We start from the raw sequence: 23,263 nt of genomic DNA, 5'->3' as shown, positions 1-23,263 counted from the left end.
AACGCTATCACTCAGAGTTAAATCGATTGATGAGGGTGCTGTGTTGTTCTAATCATAACAAATGGCCGGAACACATAGCAGAGGCGTTATACCTCTTAAATGGTTCTATTGCGACTCAGACGGGATACTCTCCCTCGGAGCTTAGGTTAAATATGTCAAGAAGACTGACGGATATTCCGCTTGGGGACGGGGAAAATAACGTCACATGGGATGGTAAGCTGGTGATGTCAAATCTCAACAGTTTTAGTAAAAGGCACGAAAGACTAAAAAGGCTCAATGCCGAAAAGATGTCTAATCCTTGCCGTCGAAGTGGGTAATTTGGTCTTTATTAAGAACCAAAACCCAGGTGGTCTGAAAGATAAAATAATAAAAAAGTATTGTGAACTCTTTGTTGGACCTTACCTGTGTGTGAAAAATAACAATAATTCAACATTGTCGTTAATTGATTGCGTGTCTGGGGAAAGGTATGATAATCAATCAATTGAGAATTGTAAATTATGGAAGTGTTCCATTGACAAATTAAAATTTTGGGTAAATAAAGTACTAGATATGAATCTGGATGGGGTAGAAGAAATGTTACTGAAACAGTTGAATTCCAATGAACAAGAAAAATCCCAATGTCAGGGTTCGAAATGAAGTTGAGGGTCGTTAAGCTTAGGGAGATTAATTTCTTGTGTGTCAAGTGAGTTAGCGCCTGCGGCGGGCAAGTTTGCCAAGTCGGTGCAATTTCGCGGCGGACCGGAACATAAGTGCTCCTCCCTTCCTTTCCGATTCTTGATTGCATATGTTCCATGTTGGTTCTTGCTTTTATGTCAATCTTCATTTCAAGATTGATGCTGGAATGCATATTTAAGGAAATTGTTGACAAACTCAAAACTGTTTTTGCTCTGGCGCGTGCTGGGTAACGGGTGGAAGTTCCTTCCATTCCAGTATAAAGAGAACACTGATGGTGTTTGGTACAAATATGAAGGCCATGGGTATTGACATCATTAAAGACATCAGGCCAAATCTTTAAATCTCGTGCACAATAAATTGATCTATCCTTTATGACGCTGAGTTTCGGAGGCAATATGTCGGGTTGACTTTTGCAGTTGCGTGATCAAGTGGGCATAACCTTTCGCCTGGATAGCATGCAATTGTGGTTTTAATCAGGAGTCAGCACTAGCTGAAGTGTTCAAGCTCAGGGTGACTGGTGCGATTTGGACATTTGTCTCTCTGGGAAGATTCTTGTTATCACCAAGCAGTGAAGGATAAAGATAAAATGTTGTATATAATTGATGATGATTCATAATTGTTAATTGCATATGTATGTAATAGTTTTTTGTTTCTTTATAGTCTTGTAATATGAGTGATCTGTATTATCTAGAGTAGAATTGTACTGGTAGATATGTATTTTTGGGTTCAGCCTCTAGTTGGGCGCCAACTATGACGTATGTGGTCATAGGAGTTTTTTTTTAATGTAATCATTCGGTCCAACATGTTAATTCATGTATACAATGAGTAAATTTTATGTTAAATGCCTCGCCACCCTCGTTATAGATATTTGTGGGCGATTCAGATCAATGTTTGTACACCTGGTGACAGCAGTGTACAGGACGGATGAATCAGCTGTTCATTTGAACAGTTCGTAAACAATACGTGTTCTCAGCCGACCTGGTGTTTGCATACAAATCAATGACTGTTTTCTCTTTAATTTATGTAAATGATTTATCATGAAAGCAAAGCCATGGTTTAATAATTTGTTTTGTGAAGAAGACACAACTTAAATTGGGTTATGGATGCAACGGTGCACGGAAGATTGAACCTCATCAAGGAACCGAAGAACGGATTCGCTTTCTGATGAGCAGGTCAAAGGAGCGATTCGGGGACTGGTTCGAGAGGAAGGAAACATGAAGGTTGTTTGGGTTTACGCCGATGAAAGACATCGGTGATCATCCCAACGCACAAAGGATTGCGATAGGATTTGATTGGATCCAACGAAACACAAAGGACTGTGTAACATGTTTTGCCAAAAATCTATGCGCGCAATATATAGTGTGGACAGATAATTGAAATTTTCTTTGACGATTGTGAGCTGCGTTATGAGGTAGCCGGATGGTCGTAAGTACAGTATCTTTACTTATCTAAGTGTCATCGGAAGACTGCAGGATATTTCGTGGTACAGCGGAATCTATTGGCATCCAATTATAAAAGCTAGCTTTCGTGTGCATCGAATTTGGCCATTTTCGTCGACGCGTCGCATCGTTAATTTAGGCGGGAAGGGAGAGCGTCAGGTAGCCATCTTGGCGAGTATAAACAATCGGTCAAGAAACTGTAATGTATATATCAATTATTGTAAATATTCTTTGATGCTCTTATTCTGTGTATTCGTAACTTCCTTTGAACAGGTGGTTTGGGTAATGTTTTATGTTTAAGCATCGGGTAGGTGACGTATGATAATACGTAACTGCCTCGCACAGAGTGAATGATTGACTTGTAGGTTGCCAAGTTGTTACCGTAATCGTTCAAATTTTTATTGAAAGATAGACTCTTGATAATACAAGTCACCTACAAACTGCTTGTTTTAAGGGTGTTTACATTGTAATTTCACAAGTGTACACCAGTAATTCGTCGAATAAATTCTAGCTGGGGATGACGTCACGTCATGTTAGCTTGATCAGCTGAATTCTATAAATAACTGCACTGTTAGTTTATCGGAGTCAACGGACACATAATGCTACTTAGATATTATGGCATGCAACTTTGGCGTTAATAATTGAGTATAAAAAAAAAAAAGAGCGCTTGATCAGTTGGATAAATCTTTGTCTGTGATTATCAAAATAAATATATATTAATTGTACTTCGTAGCATTAACATTTCACCACAAAGAAATCCCAGTGTTAAATGTATTGTTATGTATGTATTAATGACAGTGTTCCTTTTCAGAAAAGGGGGGGGGGTACAATTCGCACTGGTCGCTCTGGGATGATAAGTGTCAATTAACTCATAAATAATTGGGAAGTCATTGTTGCAGAATTATTTTTACTTTAGTTTGATCTGCCTTGTCTTATTTGGTCACTGTAGTCCTAACATCATCTCAAACAGCGCTACCAATCGGGTGGGTGGCTCTGAAACTCAGCGAATAATTGGATGCGGTTTCAGTGTTTAAATTAAATTGGTAATATTCGTGAATGCACATGCTCCAATTTAATATACCCATCTTACGAGGCAAAACGCTTAGTTTTTAGGGATTCCTATCATATACAGGGCTTCCCCTGGAGTTGTGGATTTATTTGGAGTTCACAGCACGCACAGAGCGTAATATACTGAAGGAACTACACCGGGTCTAACGTGACTTCTTAATTCTCTTACAATTACCGGTTAAAGAGAAAAGCCTGGCAGGCCTCGAGGCATGTGGAGAGAAGCTCGCTTACGCAATGTCCAACACCTGGCATGACGCGTGCTTGTTGCATATTATTTTAGGCGCTCCTCCTTGTGAACGGATTTCTTCCAGGTCTCGTGCAGGCCTCTGGCCGACACCCAACGATCCACTCTCGGTACTCATTGAGTAGCTCATTGCACTCTTGAGGCATCGTCGAATACCGTAAGTTAGTGATCTCCAGTAAAGTATCTCCCTTTCATTAGTATATGCAGCTTTGAAATAATAATAAATATAGAAAAGCCCTTGGAGAAAATAGTCCTTTGCAGGACCAAAACCGTCGACTATTAGCGGCCAAATAGGAACCCCGATTGTCCGCGAGTTAAATCAGAATCCGACACTCCCATTGGCCGGATAAAGCGCGGCAACAGGACCAACACACCCAAAGCGTAAAGCACGCATTAATAAGGGTGCCTGCTGATGCCGACGAACAGAACATGGAAACCATCGATATGGTCTATTACAGCGATGGCAGCGATAACTAGAGCCAACGCGCTTAGTGGACGAAGACGTGGATGCGTATCATATCCGTTTGGTTAAGAAATATTGACCCTGGCAGATCTTGTCAGCTCCTGCTCAGAAATGTGAAGGACAAGCTTTTTACAGGAAATGGTAAGAACACTGGCCTTTGGCTAGAGGTGGCGAGAGGTCAGGCGAGGGTTTAAATAGGTTCGCGTGAGAGCGACACGAGGCCTTTTTACTTGGAATCATCGCAGAAGCAGGAGCTACTGGTCTACTTTCTAAACCGAACAGGGTAAGCTAGTCTACACCCTTATCTGCCATTCGCATTGCTCACTTCAGTCTAAACCGAATCATGAGTTTATTTTAATGTAATTTAGATAATTGTACCTGGCCCGTTCAGGGCTGTCTCTACCATCAATAGTACTAATCGGGAGGGGCAAGTTACATCCCTATTTAAGATCCCCGCGTTCATGTTGGAACGCTACGGATGAAACTTAGTCTTCTTCGCGATGGGTTCCTATGGAAAGTATTATTGTTTTTTTTTTTTTTTTTTTTGTATTTTAATGAGTACGAAATTTGCTAAATTTGTTGACTTCCATGTTAAAACCAAAACTTAAGTTGAGTGGTAATGTTAAGTCTTCATATTAGTCTATTTTTTAATGTAACCAAAATACTTTCTTTTTGCAGTCAAGCTTTGAGCTTAATTTTGTTCAATTTAATTTTCGGTTAAGAGTTCCAACTTTTATTATTTTATGTAATAAAATATCTTTTAAATTTTGGTGAATGGCAGAACATTTTAACATTTTAATGATTACAATTTCAATTTGGGAAATTGTTTTGCATGAGGGGTATCGTAGCTTATCCGTCTCTACCATCAATAGTATTTATTTATTTACGACTTTGTTTACATGGCGAAGTTAAGGCATTAATGCCTTCTCTTCCACTTAACCATTAATTACAGGGATCATTTTTTTCTTTGCAGTAAATTGTATACAATTAAAAAATTAAAAAAGATAAATGAAAAATAAAATAATAAAAGAAAAATAAAGTAGTGAAAGTAAAATGAAACTAAAAATGAAATCAATACAGTTTGAATACGAGCAGTCAAGCCCTGGATTAACCATTAATTACGTACATTGCTCATTATTTTTACTAACACAATGAAAAAATGTAGCTTAGAAGAAATTAAAAATAAAAGCAGTACAGTTTCTACATGCACACACACAAACACACATTCACACATAAGTACCTACATAGAAAGCATATTTCGTGGGCTAAATGTATAACGTATTTCTTTCTGGGAATTTAATCTAGGTCCAATTGTTTAGCATGTATAATTTTAATTGTCTTTTGAATGTTAAAACTGAGGAGGAGGCTTGGATTTCGGGGGTAGTCTGTTCCAGTGTCCTGCAGAGGTAACGGTAAACGAATTGGCGTAGAAGTTAGATCTGTGGATAGAGGTGGCTAACAGAGATTTTTCACGTGATCTGGTGTTGCGGGAGTGAAAGTCCGAAAGATATTGAAAGGTATTTTGGATCTTTTATTTCTAGGGCTTTGTACAGTAGGACAAGGTTGTGGTAAATCCGTTTATCACTTAATTTCAGCCACTCGACCTTCGCATAATACGGTGTCAAATGTTCGGAATATTTTATGTCGAAAACGAAGCGGACACAGGCATTCTGGATTCGCTGAAGGCGTTTAGCTTGCTCACAATTTACGTCCGAGTAAACAGTGTCACAGTAATCAATAATAGGGAAAACAAGAGATTGGACAAGTTTGGTTTTTATACGTTCGGGTAGGAAGTTTTTAAGGCGGTAAAGAGAGTGTAGTGCACCGAAAGCTCTTTTACACACGGAGTTTACGTGTTCTCTCCAGGTAAGATTATTGTTTAGCGTAATTCCCAGATTTTTAACCGTGGTAGAGAGAGGCAAGTGTTTATCGTTGACCGTAAGATTAGGGAGATTTAATTCGTCAATTCTGTTCAGAATCTTTGGGGAGCCTACGAGCATACACTGGGTTTTAGTCGGGTTGACCTGCAAGCCGTGCTCTACACACCACTTGTTGATTTTTTTCAGGTCGTTCTTTACACGTTCGGTTGCATTCAATATTTCTTGAGGAGGGAAAGAAAAGTATAATTGAAAGTCGTCGGCATAGATGTGATACCTACAGTGGTTAAGCACCGACGGGAGGTCGTTTATATACAGTGTAAACAGGAGGGGGACGCCACAGGGGATGCTTTTCCAGGATGATCTTCGATTTGGGTCGACGACACATTGTTGACGTCCATGCAGGTAGGAACGGAACCAGTTAACCGTAGAGTTCGAGAAGCTGAATAGGGATGATAGTTTTGTGAGTAAAATTTCGTGATCAATGGTTTGGAAAGCTTTGGTAAAATCGAGAAGAACAAGGATTGTAAGTTGTCGATTGTCCATGGCTAACCTCATGTCGTCGGTTACGTTGACGAGAGCCGTGCATGTGCTGTGGTTGCTACGGAACCCAGATTGAAAGTGGTTTATTAGGTTATTTCGTGCTAGAAAGTCACGGGTTTCACCACTAATAAGATGTTCTAGAGTCTTAGACAGAGCTGCGAGGATGCTGATTGGTCTAAAATTGTTTAAATTGATTTCGTTGCTTGTTTTAGGTATAGGGTGTACCTGGGCGAGTTTCCAAAGGGACAGAAATGTGTCAGAAAGCAAGGAGAAATTGAATATGTCCGTGATGGGAATCAGGACTTGGTGGAGGATTTTTTTGATCATGAGAATGGAAACTTCATCTACTCCTACGGCCGACGATTTTATCTTAAGTAAAGATTTTATAACGTCTTCCGGTGAAATCCAGGAAAAGCAAAATTTTGAAGCATTTGTGGAGTGCGTTGCGATGTTCCGAATAGTTTCACGTTTAACATTATTTTCAATAGTCGGGAAGTCACAAAAATGATTATTCAGTACATCTGGTGCAAACTTAGGAATGTAGTCGTCCTTTTTCTGTTTCCCAATACCTAGAATTTTCAACTTTTTCCATAGAACGTCCGGTTTATTTTGGTGGTTGAGCAATTCGTATGCGAATCGGCGCTTGGCTTTTCTTACCTCCTGATTGCAGCGGTTCCTCAGAGTTCTATAATTTTCGAAGCTGCATGTGCTAGAGTCACCTTTTTTTACGTCATTTCTGTATTTGGTGTAAGCTCTGTCTCTCATGACCATAAGTCGACGTACGTCGTCCGTCAGCCAGTGGGCGGGGGGACGTGAGACCCGTTTCTTTCTGACGGGAGCATGTTTATTGAACAGTTCAAGAAGAAATGTATTTAACAGGTGAACTTGCTCGTCCACTGTTGGTAACGTACTAATTACGTGCCACGGAACGAGTGCAGCGTCTTCGTTCAAGCGGGTTTCGTCAACGTTTTTTATGTCCCTGTAAGATATTTGTTTAGGCTTAAATTTTGGAACGCGGATGTTAAATGATATCCCAGGTACCGGAATTTGGCCATGGCTCGTTACGCGATTTTCGTCCGAGAGCAGAATGACGTCAAGCCAGGAGTCTGAAGTGGTCGTGTGGTGGGTTGGATTTAAGTGACAGATTGTAAGATTTAAGGCTGAGAACGTATCGCGGAATTGCATAGCCTCCTCTTTGGTGGTACACAGGTCGACATTCATGTCCCAAAACATTTGCGGAGAATATTTTGGTAGAAATGTTGCGATATCGTTTTCGAAGTTTTCGAGGCGAGTGGTAGGTGGTCGATAGACTACGGCAAGGAGGAGTTTCTGTTGACAGACGGTAGTTTCCATAATTATATATTCGGAAGATCGGTCGTAGTCGCCGGGTGATTCCGAAAGGATTTTGGCAGGAAATTCTTCGCGTAGATAAATTGCCACTCCCCCGCCCCTCTTTCCCATCCTGTCTCTTCTGAACAGACGAAAACCTGGAAGGTGCACCAGTTCACTCGAAAGGCTCTCCTTCAGCCACGTTTCCGACACGAGCAGAGCATGCACGTGTTTGTTTATTTGGGCAATATTTTGGACTTCAAGGAGATGCGCGAGAATGCTTTGTGTATTGATATGGATGACGTTGAGACTGCCCGAGGGGAGGTTCAGCTGCAGCCCAGAAGGTGGGTAGCCCATTTGTGACACCGGGGTTGGGGAGCGAAGGTCGTTGTCGCTTGCTGGGGAAATGCAGATATTTCTTAATTGACTGAAAAATGCCGACGTCGGTGTTGCCGGGAGGTTGCCGGCGGGCAAACAGTTTGGGGGGGGGGGGTTAGGAAGCGAGTTTACGGTCTGCCGCTAGGAGAGGGTAGGGGCGAGGTTCATGGCAACTGAAGAGGAGGGGGCAGGTTTTCAAGTTCTACAGAAGCACCGGGTGGGGGCGTTGCCAAATTTACATCCACCAGAATATGAGTTTGAACCATAGGGAATGAGAAGATAATAAATAAATAAAATTAACATTTGTCGCTACGTCTACCGAACACAAATTATTGGAAATTGGAGATTCACTTCAAGTCAGCAGAAGTGATGTATTTAGAACCTGCAGGACACCGAAAACTGGATTCTATATACTTACGCACGCATACGCACACGTACACACACACAAAAAACACAAACACAAACAGACACGAGCATAACGGTTAACGTAGTAACATAAATACCAATAACTAACATAATGCAGTCACAAACACTAATACACAAAAATACACAAAATTGCTGAGTTTACGCAATAACGTGGCGGAATTTGATGCGCCCTCAGTAGGCAAAATAAACGTTCTGAGTGGCTTCTTATTCCCTGCACGTCCTCTTTTTCCCCTCACGTTCACTCCACTTTGTATAGTTCCTCCAGCGTGGTGACGGAGATCTTCCGATTGTTCTTTAGTATGACTATTCTGCCATCCTGAGTCCACACGTTCCTAGGGCCATGCTGCTCCTTGGCCTTCTGCAGCACTTGCTGCCTGGCTGCAGTCAGGGATTCCGTGATGAGAACTCTCGTTCCCTTCTGCGCCTTCTTGTTCTTCCAGATGGCGTCCCTGGTTCGGTAGCTGCAAAGCCGAAAGATGATGGGCCTCTTCCCAGTTTTGACCGCATCCGCCGCTGTTCTCCTCCGGGGGCCGATGCGGTGAGAGCGCTCGATGTGGTCCAGGGTTACGTGCTGCAGGTAGAGATGTTTGTGCATCGTCTGGAGTACAAGCTCTTCCATGTCCTCGTTGGCCGTCTCAGGAATACCGTGTAACAGCAGGCAGTTCCTCCTGGAATACATTTCCATGTCGTCGATCAATGTCGAGTTTCTTTCTGTGGATTTCTGGAGTTCCTGGATATCCAGCCTGACAGACTTCAGCGTGTCCACCGCCTCCCGTTTAAATTCCAGGAAGGCCGCGCTGAGATCCTGCAACGCCGCCTGGGATCCCTTCTCCGTGCTTTCAGCGGGTGGTTGCTGACTGGCGACGTCCCGAAGTCGGCTCTCGAAGGCCCGAAGCCTCTCCTCCACGCTTTCCACGCGGCTGGCAACTACGTTGATCGAAGCTTTTGGCATAATTATGCGATTTAGTAAGTCGTTGAACTGTTAGATCACCACCGAGGTGCTGGAAGTGATGCTTTCCTATGCTGGCACTAGTTTGTTCTGGTAGTAATGTATGAGTAATGTATGCGCCAGCGAGACTGGGGGGAAATCGGGAGCTCTTACTACACGTCCGCTACTCGTCCGCCATTTTCTAATGGTAGTTCGACTATAAACGATACGACTCAATCACACCATGGTGTGTGTACTTAGTGGGTCACAGCAGAGAGTATTGCTGAAGTCAATTGTGTTTTTTAATTAATTAAAGTCCTTTAAAGTTTCAATTCTATTTTTATTTATAAACAGACCGTAACTTGTTAATGATCCGAAAAGTAACGCCAGTTGTGTTTATGTGTTTTAAGTTTAAACTGTTACAGATTATCGCAAGAAGGATATTTAATTTTATTTTATAGTTTTGAAATGCACAAGGTTCAGTGGTCGACTCCATTGTAATTAAAATGACTGAAATCTCCTCGCTCCGAAGATGGAAGCAAATAATTGTAGTGCAAATTGATAAGGAGACAGTCGAGAGAATACATGAGTTAGTCGCAGTGCATTTTTATTTTGCCTTAATTAAGGGATATTTTTTTACTAAAGTAAAGTTAATTTGTGAAAAAACGAAACGCTAATTATATTTCTAGGAATAGAGGAGCAATTATATGTCCGTTACTATACGCTGGCGTAAGTAGTCAGAGTGACGCTACCATTCGGTTAGAGTATAACCCGCTCGTTGATTCAATGTTCTAGCTAAGGAATGATAATTATTATTATATAATTATTATAATAGGTGTTTAGGTTGTACGCTCAGAAATACCGGTAGTGAAATATAACAGAGTGCGCAAGTGTTTATATATATGTTTTAAGGAATAGAGGAGCAATGATGTCCGTAAGAGTGACGCTCCCTTCCATTAGTTTTAAGGTTAATTATGTCTTCCCCTACGAATTAATTGTATACACAGAGGTACCCGTAGCAAGAGGAATGACACTGTCATTGTAGCGCAATGACAAAAGAATGACTTAGTCTGCATGACTGTTAGTTTGTTAAAACACCATAGTTAGGCATAAGCCAACTTGTAATGAAAAGTAGAACGAGACGTAAGCGGTATTCAAGGCGTTGAGTATTTCACAAATAACGAGATTTTTTTTTTTGTTATTATCCATATATTTATTATCTCTCTCAGCTATTTATTAAAGGATAGCTTAATATTCCTCCTTTTGCATTTTCTAGCTCTGAATTTTAAATAGCTTAAATTTCATGTGTATTTATATTATGATATTTATATTTCAAGTTACGGCATTCCTTAATGTTTAAATAAACACTCTTTAGCGTTATTCAACAGATTTCGTGTGGTTATTTAATCGCATCGCAAATCACTAAATCACAAAATAGCGATAAAAGTTAAAAAGGTTGTTTAAATTAAGGTAAAACTGGTTGTCATTTTTTTTTCATTAAATAACAATGAAGTTTTGCGAATAGTATAATCAATCAAGCAGAATCTTGTTATCCCTCCCCTTAGGGATAATCACATTTACATTCCGTCAGCTTACGATAGGTTTTAACACGCAAGTTTAATCTCTGCACCGAAAGCACGATTCATTCGTTGTTTTCCTTTTCGTTCCTTCGAACTCAGGGTATGTGCAGTCGCAAGGCTCAAGTCAAGGATTTTCCTTCCATGTAAGTCGCCAGATTTCCGTGCTCGAAAAGCTAGAATTTGTCCGTCTAAATACCGCTGAGCTGTTTCAACGTATTATATTACGCCGTCAAGGGCGTCCGGTATCGAAGCTGGTGATGTGAATTGTCGTGCAACTAGCCTTTGGCTCCTCGCAGAATGTGCTGATTCGGACCCATAACCCCGCATCGAGATACTCGGAATGAACATTTCGTACCGGCGAGATTCTTGCAGCATATTGAACTTTAAACTCAAGTGACTTTCCATTCATAGCCAGGCAACTTCGAGCTTTTAGAATGCAAAATAATTACTTATGGAATTACAGATTCTTTCAATGCCCACCTTAACTAAATTGTATAATAAAGAATACTTGCATTTATACATTTTAGCTTTCCCACACGTCATGAAATCTAATTGAATGCTCCCGTAAGCATGGACAAATTTAAAAGCAAGCCACATTTCAGTCAGCCTCACAGACTCGAACAGCAATCTCTTGGATTTAATTCACAATGTTCCTAAAAACTACAATTTTACTAATAATTTTCATATTTTATCCGTATTTCACTTTTCCTTTCTTTATTTTATTTTATTACAATGCTAAGAAATCGTCTTAACTGTATTATGTCACCCGTCAGGATTTTGCTGCCGTAACACGTCGACAGAAAATGCAGAGCAATACAGTTAATGATTTTATCACATTGTTTTGCCGTTTAAGCAACTTTAATCATTAGTTTAAAAGTTTCTTCATTATGCGCCATTAAGTCGAAAGGACATTACTTTGGAGTTTATTTACATTTTCCGTTCATATTTTATATCATGTTACACCTTTCTGGCATGTCGTATTTAATGGATTGGGTTCGTTACATGATGTGACACAAAGAGGCTTCATATTTTATGGCATACACATATTTATCCATCAATATTTAATCCCAGTTATTTTAGTTTCTTTACTGTCCTTACTTTATTGTATATTGTACATACAAAGTACATTTTCCGCCTTTTATTTTATTTAGCCTTCATTCAAATTTTGTTTTATAATTTATATCACTTATTGGGCAGTTTGTTTTATTTTAGTTTATTTAGCTTTACTCATGATTTTCACTTGCCTATAAAATGATGATTACTTTACACATTTTTTATATATTTTAAAAATTGACTGACTGAGAGCAATGTAGTCTTTCCACTGTCCTACCTGTTTCCTACCATGTTCGGAAATTCCACGAGTTCCAGGAATTTCAAAAGTAGTCCAGCGACTCTTTTTGAGGCTGGAGGAAGAACGCCTCATTCCTGACGGCTTTGGAGCTCCTCGGCCTCCTTTGGATTCCAGCAGTGTATGTCACCGGTGTGAGAGCTGAAATCGCCAGGGATTTTCCCCTCAAGACGCCTGCTGCTGTTATGCATTTTCGATACCCACGGCAATCAGAACGACTTATCCCCTTCTGGTCGTCTCCGCCCCTGTTCCTATTATCTACCAACAATTGGGACCAGCGAAGCAGCAACGAAAATCTTACCCCACGTGACATCCCAGGTTCGGAACATCGTCAAAAACATCCGAAGAAATTTCATCTTACAGAGCAATCCCCCCCACGACTCTAACCCCCTTAAGAAGAAGCATGAGCATCTTTCATGTACATCGTCCCTTTTTGCTCTGTAAGGCCAAGCAGTGTACTTCACGAGCATATTGGAACTTTGTGTACAGTCAACGCTCCACATGTGTTGAGACCCCGCCCCTGTGGATCTGCAACCAGCCTGGCCCCCTCTGCACAGTTTCACCTAAGCAGTGCCCATGTTTAGGGTTCCCCTTCTTGGAGTGATCGAGGCATACTGTATGCAATGGCACGGTACACCTTTCGTTCTTGTATGCAACCAGCAACATTTTTTCTCTCTCCAGTGTCGGCATAAGATGTGTGCCGGAAATATGGAATGGCGTGTTCTTTGAACTTTCGGGGGCCTATCATAAATACCCCGCCCCCAACGATCGCCATCGGACAACGCATATTTTGGGGCTTGCAAACGCTACTTGGAGTGGCTCTCCATGGACTAACCTGTGTTCGCCCGCCCCACTGCCTACGTGTTTTCATCGGCTGATTTGAACCCGGGATTTGAACCCGGTCCCCCAGTGCAATTGTGTGCATCTCCCGGAACAGTGCTTCGTACCCCAGGACTCCGGGGTTCGCGTGTGTCTGGATTGCCCTGCCTTCTGATTTCGCAGGTCATAGTGTGCTCCGAACGTCAATGGCAAGTAAAAATATAATCTTCAACTACTTTTTTATCTTCGTGTGGTTGTGCGTAGCCAATACTGCGTGTGTTGTTTCTTTTATTGGCTTCAGTGCATCAATTTCAATGCCCCGCAGTCCAAGCGGAGATTGGTGTCTAGCACGGTCTTTTTGCTCTCGCCTCTTGAATTGTCATCCTAACGAGGCGAGCACTCGGCCTTAAGGTTTCTCACGGTTTACATTCGGCTCTTAGTTAGCACTTGTTCAGAGGCCATTACTTATCTCTCAGAGTTGTTATGCGAAACGGAGAAGCCATTCTCATGATGTCTCGAGTTACGATACAATGTGTTGAACTTTCTGCTGACTCCGCGAACCTGCGAACAACACTTGCTATCGCATGTTGACCATACGTCAGCATTGTTGATTACACAAGACTCTTCCAGCGTGTGAACAATGCAACCAAAATACTTTCTTTTTGCATTCAAGCTTTGACCTTAATTTTGTTCAATTTAATTTTCGGTGAAGAGTTCCAACTTTTATTATTTTATGTAATAAAATACCTTTTAAATTTTGGTGAATGGCAGAAGGTTCACTGTAACATTTTAATGATTACATTTTCAATTTGGGAAATTATTTTGCAAGAGGGGTATCGTAGCATATCCGTTCGGTTAAGAAATATTTACCCTCGCAGATCTTGTCAGCTCCTGCTCAGAAATGTGTAGGATAAGCTTTTTACTAAAAGGGCCTTTGGCTAGAGGTGACGAGAGGCCAAGCGAGGGTTTAAATAGGTGCGCATGAGAGCGACACGAGGCCTTTTTACTTAGAATCATCGGAGAAGCAGGAGCTACTGGTCTTATTTCTAAACCGAACAGGGTAAGCTAGTCTACACCCTTACCTGCCATTCGCATTGCTCACTTCAGTCTAAACCGAATCATGAGTTTATTTTAATGTAATTTAGATAATTGTACCTGGCCCGTTCAGGGCTGTCTCTACCATCAATAGTACTAATCGGGAGGGGCAAGTTACGTCCCTATTTAAGATCCCCGCGTTCATGTTGGAACGCTACGGATGAAACTTAGTCTTCTTCGCGATGGGTTCCTATGGAAAGTATTATTGTTTTTTTGTTTTTTTTTTGTATTTTAATGAGTACGAAATTTGCTAAATTTGTTGACTTCCATGTTAAAACCAAAACTTAAGTTGAGTGGTAATGTTAAGTCTTCACATTAGTCTATTTTTTAATTTTTGGACTACAAATAATATGAAAATTTATAATACTTAATAACAATGTATTGGTACATATTTTATAAGAAATTCTCATGGTATATAACAACCTTAATATATAAGTGTATGATATAAAATTTGAGGAGCTTTCAGACCGAAGTGACATGCAACAAGCGACACATTTTGCTTGTCCCTTGCTCGGACTGGTTCTTTCTTCAATAAAGTGCATTATGTCGCTTCGGTTTACTGTTCGCGCATGCACGGCGAATCCTTGCGTATAGACTGAAGGGACCCGTGTTGCTTGTTGTTTGTCGCTTCGGTGTGAATCCTTGCTGTCTCTTGTCACCTGACACTTGTTTTGGTATGAGATCGCCCTTACAGGTATTTGAAGAATATAACGTATTCAAATCATGCCGCTAAACACAATATATTGACTGATGAGATATGTGAAGTATGCCAGTGAGTTTTACGAGGCATTACAGAAAATGAAACAAGTCTGAAGAAGAATAACTAGCTTATTTCTTGATTGTTTCCAGTGATATGTGCTGACCTTGGAACTGATAGTGGGTAATCTTTAATGCATCGTCCATTCTCCCCCTTCTTTTCTGCACACGCGCAAACACACACACACACACACAAATGAATAGATTGTATTGTTGTTACAATAAAATTTGTGACGTGAATATTGCAATTTGTTACATACAACCTTAAACCGTTTGCAGTGGCCGGTGAGTAAAGTTGGGGAGGCAGAAATAGAAATCGTCTGTTTTCCTTTGGTTGCAGTCTCTACCTGAAACCCTTCAGGTTGTCGAAAAGGCTGCTGAGTAGCTCCTTCCAGTCTGCCAGCTTATCGTAGAGGAGGGTGAGAAGCACGTGAAAAAGATTATCGCTTATGATATGTGCCTTCGACAATAAATTCTCCAATTAGAGATGTGAGAATAATTGATCTATCACAGCTAGCCTCTGTATACCTAAGTGGACATCACAAATTGTTTACTGCAATCTTCAGTCAGTTGTCTTTTGTGAAATGCTCAGTCAAGAAGCAGTTTTATGCTCTCAAAGTGAGACTTTTAATGCACTGTAAATTAATTGAAATTAATTGTTATTAAACTAATGTGTGGTCTGTGGTTGATAAAAATTGTTGTTTAGTTTATTATGAATAGTACGTATGTACCTATATCTTTTTTATATTAAGACCTTTAATTTGTATCTTATTTTAAAATGTAAACACTAGAGCTGAGTGGGTCTTCCCGATGGCGCAGTTGTAATCAAGAGGTCCCGGGTTCGATACCCGGAGGAGGCGCAAATGGTTCCGATCCCACTCTAAACTGTAGGTCCAGTCCCGATTAGCCTTACTGTGCATAAAGTGGACTTAAAACACCAACTCAACAACTAGAGCTGAGCCGATACCACTTTCAACCGACATCGACACGGATGCCGATACTCTTTTCGTGCAAATTGGTTCAAAGTAATAAAAAGTTTGAATTTTGCATTATCTCCCGGTTAATTAGAGTCCGCAAAAGTGTAGCACTGAATTTTTGCGGACCCCGTGAACGACCAATATGCCGGGAAAGTATTGGCAGGTATCGGTAGATGAAATACAACCGATACCTTACGATACAGATACCTCGGCATCAGTATCGGCTCAGCCCTAGTAAACACAAATATATATTTTTCAATTCGATTACCAGATATTAAAAGTGATAAATAATATAAATTTTCATATTATTTGCAGTCCAAAAATTATAGACCAATATAAAGACTTGAACATCAACCACTTAACTTAAATTTTGGTTTTAACATAGAAGTCAACAAATTTAGCAAATTTCGCAAACATTACAATAGAAGAAAATAATTTCCATAGGAACCCGTTGCCGTCTCATAATGAAATTATGACACAAATAGTCAATTTATGTCTTCTGGCTTCTGAGTGAGCAGCTTAGGGTTGTTTGTTTCACGCTGTTTCGTCATTTATCAAGAATATCATGGATAATTCACATATGTGGAAATAGTGTGATACAGTAGAAAACTATACATTAATTTTAAAAATTAGTTTCTGTACTTTTTAAATGCAAATGCACATGGGTTGAAACATTTTTTTAAAAAAATCGTTTCAGGAACACCTGTTATCGAGTAAAGTGGAAAATGGATATGCATTTCGTAGAACCTCATCAATCTACGATGAAAGAAAGTCCATCCTCTGACGATGTCCTATTTGAAGACAGAGTCAAGGCTTTCACGAAGAACCCATCTCTCTTTAGAGCACAAATAGGTAAGGATTATCAAATGAAGATACTTGCGTTGTTTGTGATCTCATCTCTGAAGGAAAAAGGAATTCGCTACAACCTGTCGACGGAAGACAAGTCAGCTGGATTGTTTAATGATATTGTCATCAGGGTTGCTGGAAAAAAAGATTCGACGCGTTGGTGTCTTCAGGTGAAACACAGGGAAGTCGGTTCAAAAATATATTTCTACGACTTTCTATTTCCACAGAAGGGAGACTTCTATCTCCGAAAGTACTTTCAGTCATTCCTAGAGATTAGGGAAAAGGTGGGACGTACGCAAGCAGCTGTGGAGAGGTATATCATATACACCCCAGCAGCTCTGGACTTCGACGACGATTCGACAGAATCAGGCCAAAGAGTGATGACGTCAGGGAGACATTCTCTTAGATTCAAGAAGGTAATGGAAGAGCAGGATCTCTTGGACATATACAAATACTCTGTGTTTCAGTTAGAATTGACTGATTGCCTAAGAAGACATTTAAAAATGTCACCTGGTGAAACAGACAACGACATAGAAGACTTTCTCCAGCGTTTGAGGTTTGCTGTAGAACAACCTACAAATGATCAGCTGAACAAAATCTTGGTGAAGAAGGCAAGGGAGGCAGACACAGGATTTGGCCCAGAAGATTTAAGAGTCAGAATCTACAAAAGAATGAACCAATGGTTCACTAGAGAGAGTGTTCAATGTAAGTATTTCAGAGAATGCGATGTTGCAGAAGTTATGCTACATGCCTTGACAGACACGTACAAAAAATCTGTGTCCCTACATTCCCTTGACATGAAAAAAATTCATAATTTTCAAGGTTTTCTCAAACCAGAAAACATTAGAAGATTTAAAGAAGAAAACATTTCTGTTGGAAGGAAGATAAGTAGCCTGTGCAAGACAATTGGTACTTACTTCCCTCGTAAATTTTATAATACACAGACTTTACGAAAGGTATTATTACATAACATGATAGAAGAATTGATTGTGCAAAGAAATTTAGAAAAGATGATAGAGAAAGAAATTGAAAATAACTCAATCACTGTTATTGCAGCAGAGCCAGGAATGGGGAAAACCACTGAACTGTCTCACATAGTGGAAGAAGTAAAGAAGAAGCACAGAGACTGGTGCGTTCTTAAGGTATCCCTCAGGGATATTGCTAGTAAATTTCTTAACATAAATATGGACGAATGCATTACAGGTTTCTTTAAGTGCTTAAGCGAAATTTTCTTGGAAGGAGAAGCAACTCTCTCCAAGATCAGGTTTCATCGCAGCCTCAAAGAAACAGGGAAGTTTATCCTCCTCTTGGACGGATACGACGAGGTTGCATCAAGAGAAGAAAGGGAGAAAGTACTTCTGGTTCTCCAGAGGTTGAAGGAGCATTCACGTGGACAGGTGATAATAACCACGAGACTCCATTTCAAGGAAGAGTTGGAGGAGGCGACTTCAACATTCGCTTATCGCTTGGAGCCATTGAACGAGTTAGAACAGGAGAAGCTGCTGGCAGACATTTGGATTAAGAATCTGGACGTTTCTTCGGAGAAATCAGAACGCATCCATGTTTTCGCACGAGACCTCGTGAAGGCTTTTTCTAAGATAGGCGAAAGGAAAGGGAGCCTAATTGGGATTCCCCTGCAAATAACTTTGCTCGCTGAGCTGTTTGAAGAAAGTTGCGTATCATCTTGTAAAGAAGAAGCAAGTGCAAACACTTCTGTGAAATTTAATTTCACTAACCTACTTTCACTTTATACGGAATTTGAAAACAAAAAGTACAAGAAATTCGTTAGAAGTGAATTAATAGAAGGCGTACCCATAAAGGAGATCCTTGTTGACATTGTTTGTAAGGAACATAGAAGTGAGTGCACACAAACAGCCATTCACGAAATATTCGGAGGCAATTCATTCCCTTGTGACTGCTGCAAAAAAAGTGCAGTAATCAAACCGTCCTTGCTGGATGAGCCGCACATTCTTAGGATTGGGATTTTGCATAAATCCGAAGAAGCTAACATGTCCTTCATTCACAGAACTTTCGCGGAGTATTTCTTTGCATTACACACTATACAGCTCATAACAAAGGAAACGCCTTGCAAGGAATTTACGAAACTACTTATGAGTATACTATATGGGAGAGAATATGAAGTAATAAGAGTGTTTATAGATAATGCATTAGCTCAGAGCAGAATTCACATTGCTGCTCTTATGAATGACGTCAATACCCTTAGGGAGGAATTAGAACACGGAGCTGATATTAACGAAAGAGATGCTCTTGGAAGAACTGCTTGTCACTTAACAGTAGCCAATGAGTGTGTGGAGGCATTGGAGCTTCTCATCAGCAGAGGATGTGATCTACAGGCTAAAGAAAATATTGCAAACTTTACACCATCTGAACTTGCTGTGGAATTACACAGTTGGACAATGTGTTCGCTTTTTCTCAGTAAAGAATTCAGAGTGAAGCTATCAACGGTCGATGAAGGGCTTGTTGAATACCTGTGTAAGGAAGGGAAAACAAAAGAACTCCGGTGCCTTATGAGGGAGAACCCAATATATTCCGTTCTACTAATACCTTCCTTTAGTTCTTTTGTTGCAATAGCAGTAGATAATGGTCATGTTGAAACCGTGAGACTTCTTCTTAACTATGCTAAAAATCAACATTTTTTGAATCACATTTATTTTTATGATGATTGGAAAGAAATTATTTCACAAAAGCAGATAAGCTGTTGGAGATTAATATTGGAGTTTACAATGAATGAAAAGGAGTTTCTTTTATTTGGTAGAGTCCTTTTAAAAGCAAATGTGGTGCATATCAAGAACCTATTTTTGGAGAAGGTACAGTCTTTGAATGATAGAGAAGATTTACTCAAGGAGGTAGTATTGTTAGCTATCTTCTCACAGTACGAGGATTTAATGGCGAAAGCTTTTGATAAAATATCTGAGATCTCTAAAGACCTCCCTTCTTATATTCGAAAACCTTTTGAGTCTCACAAGACATTGGTGGATTTCGCAGCAGAATATATGTTACAAGAGGCGGTGAAGTTTCTTATGAGGAAGCTTTCAGAAATGGATGTGGATATTTTCGCAGAACTCATTCCAGAAAATATTCAAGAGGAGTCACTTATGGATGTAGCTGCCTAAAAAAGCAACACTAGCTTGTGTCCCTTTTTGATTAGGTTCATCAGACAGAACAAAAGAAACGCCATACTCTACCTTTCTAAAAAAGGATTCCTATGGAAGAACACCTCTGCACAATGCTGTCAATTGTAAGAAAACTGACTCAATGGAATTGCTTATTTTGGAAGCTAGAGAAGAACAAACATCACGTTTTGAGTAATCCTTGTTAAGTGGTACTGAATATGACAACAAAGGAATATTTGTTTTCTTGCTTGAGAGGATCATGGGTCGTGGAAATAATAATATTTTAGCTTGCATCATGTGGTGGGACTGCTAACGTTACTTGAGAGAAAAACATCTTGATGAAAGCTGTTCGTGCTGTGAGAAAATAAATGGTATTTGTCCTTTTCAGTGGGTAAAGTGAAAGGATGTGGAAATAGGGAAAATGTTTCAAGTTATATCAGCAGCATATAAAGTACATGATTTTATGAAGTACCTATTTGTTATGAAAAGAAAACCGCCTTTAAAAGATGAGACATCCTGAAGAGAATACTACATTCCTCATAACGTTACCGAATCTATTTCCATACAAAGCACATTGAGATTTACAATAATCGCAGATCATTCTAAGTAAATCTAAAACTTTGTACAGTATATTGTGAAGAAAGGACATTTTACTCAGTTATTAGCATACCGAAGCTAGAAGATAAGTCGTTCGTCAAGCTGGAATTATTTTCTTGAGTTGACCGAATTTACGCTCTGGAAAATGAAGCAACATGGTAGACTGTGTTTGTAGACTTCGTAGGCTTTTACTACTCGTACATATTGAACTCCAATATTTTCTTAATGTTTGAAGATATAAGAATCATTCTCAAGTCATAAATGCATTATATTAAGTCCTTACGCCGATAAGAATATACCACTTTAATCAAGAATAAGTGTTGAAGATGTGCTAGAAAGAACAAGAGAATTAAAATCAAGAGCCTCGTTTTCTCCATCTTAAAAAAAAAACTATTAAAATATTGGATCCTGTACTGGTACAAATGTTTAACTTGCCTTTAGATAATGTTATATATCTAGATAGATAGAAATTAGGCTAAGTGGTTCCAGTTGAAGGAAAATTATGAGGTTAGTTGAAAATTATAGACCTATTAATTTAATTTAATCAATTAGTAATTTTTATGAGAGACAAATGCATAAGTATATTATTTTACAAGCCAAGTGTATAATTTATGAGAAGGTTTTGTTAAATGTAAATCTACTAATCTGGTACAAATCACTATTGCCATTAGGAGATGTTATTAAAGCGTTTCGACTAGGTAGATAAGTTATTATTAACCAAAGCTAACAATACCGGTTTCTTTGATGCACTGTAGTTTAGATAACTTGGTAGTTAACTTGCATGGAGAAAATTTAGGGTAAAGGATATTGTTCTAAAATGGCAACCACGGAAAGGAGAGTGCCTCAAGGACCAGCCTAGAATCTGTCTTGCGTATTTTTAATTCTATTTATGATATTTGTCTAGCAGTTAAAGGTTGTAAGTACTTAATTCATGCTGATGACTTGAAATTGCACTTGTAAATTACAACTTGTGATAATTGAAGAAAATTACAAGTTTATATTGAATAGGCAAATAAGTAGGTGGAAGCTAATAAATTGAAAATTAACATTAATAAAACTAAATTTGCAACAATTACTAAGAAAACACAATATGCTATGTATTAATTACAATTTTGATGGAATAACTGTAAAGAATATTTATATAAGTACAGACCTCATAATAATAATTGATATAAAGAAAAAGTGCTGAGACCTAAGTTGATGTGTACAAATAGTGTAAAAACTGTTATTTTCTTGTATTTGATTATATTAAAATGCACATGTACTGTGTTCAATATACAAAAGTGGGCTTAAATAATTTTCTGAACATTCCAGTACTACAATTTTAGAATGTTTGATTTACGTTTATAAAGTGTGTGTGTGTGTGTTTGTGTGTAGAAATAAATTGTTTGACAGTTCTGCAAGAAGTAGTCAGATCATAGGCTATCAATTCATTTTAAATATTCTAACAATTATAGTAATAATAGCTTTTTTGCTGAAATGTTCTTCGCGATTCTCAATTATGAAGTTAGACACCATCACCTCGTAGCAATTAGAGAAAATAATTCACTAATAACTTTTTTAATGTAATTTCTAATTCAGAGAATTATAGTATTCCCTGTGAAATGTTGTTAATATAACATGATTATTGATTCTTATACAACATAACTCAATATATTATGCTTTTTAAAATGTGTATTTGTGTGAGTTTATGTGAAACGTGTTTTTTTCCTTGAGCTAGGTGGTTGTACAGGTTACTGTTATGTATAATGTATCTAACTCTGTATGTAATTTCTATTTTCATAAGTTTAGTAAGTATTTCATTTCTTTACAATAAGTGAATCAGATCGTGAATTCTATATTGACGAGAAGTTATAAAGGTAGTCTTAACCCACAAAAATCTCATTTGAATTATATAAATAATATGTATATATTGCAAATATATATAAAAATTTACAGAACAGAACATGCACTACGTACAAGACGATATTTAATTTGGTGGAGCTCATTCCTGGTTATTTCAAATACTAAGGAATGGGAAATCAGAGCCTGGTTATTTCAAACACTAAGGAATGGGAAATCAGAGCAGACTGTACTACCAGTTTGAAACAAGAGTTTTCCGAACAAACATTAAAAATTTCATTTCAGAACTCAGGACTGCACAGCAAGAGAAATTCCTGTTTCACTTAGGATAGTAGCTTGTGATAAATTGTGGAGATCTCAAAAGACAGGAAATTCTTCAATGCACAAATACGTGTAGCGAATGGTATTCCGACAGTTCAACCATCTTCCACTTTTAAGAAATCCGTTTTCTCTTTTTTGGTGGAGTTAATGACGCATTTCATGACACCTTGTATCCCTTGGAGAACAAAGTGTAATCCAAAGCTTCCGAATCAGCCTTTAGGTTTCTCAAAGTTTTCAATAGAATTTTCTGTATTGAACAGGAGATCTATTTGTATCCAAATAAAGTTTGTGCTGGAATTATACACCGTCTTCAATCAATGTATTTATGGAAAAGACGAGAAATATATATATATATATATATATATATATATATATATATATATATATATATATATACTCCTAGTAATAATTAAGGAATACGGGAAGTCATAGGTCGTAATATTTCTTGAGCTTGGTACTAGTACATATTCGGCAACCATTATGAAAGAAGCAGGAAGGTTAAAATAAAAATGTGACCTAGAATTACTTGAAAATGCACTGTAGTTATTAATTGTATGTTTTATTTCTTGTGGCTTTAT

General features: G+C 38.9%; 1 long non-coding RNA gene across 1 annotated transcript in view; it reads left to right on the top strand.

Annotated features, from left to right (window-relative positions):
- LOC145999511 (uncharacterized) overlaps positions 1–17,283 on the top strand; it is an 87,480-nt gene extending 70,197 nt beyond the window's left edge. Inside the window, exon 5 of the long non-coding RNA XR_014443406.1 lies at positions 16,643–17,283. This is a non-coding gene — a long non-coding RNA (uncharacterized LOC145999511). The remainder of the gene's footprint in view (positions 1–16,642) is intronic.
- Positions 17,284–23,263: the final 5,980 nt, after the last annotated feature.

This window comes from Lepisma saccharinum, chromosome 15 (assembly GCF_977018435.1).
Source record: "Lepisma saccharinum chromosome 15, izLepSacc3.1, whole genome shotgun sequence".
NCBI lineage: Eukaryota > Metazoa > Arthropoda > Insecta > Zygentoma > Lepismatidae > Lepisma > Lepisma saccharinum.
Note: the sequence above shows the minus strand (reverse complement) of the source record. Positions and strands in the feature narration are given on the sequence as shown.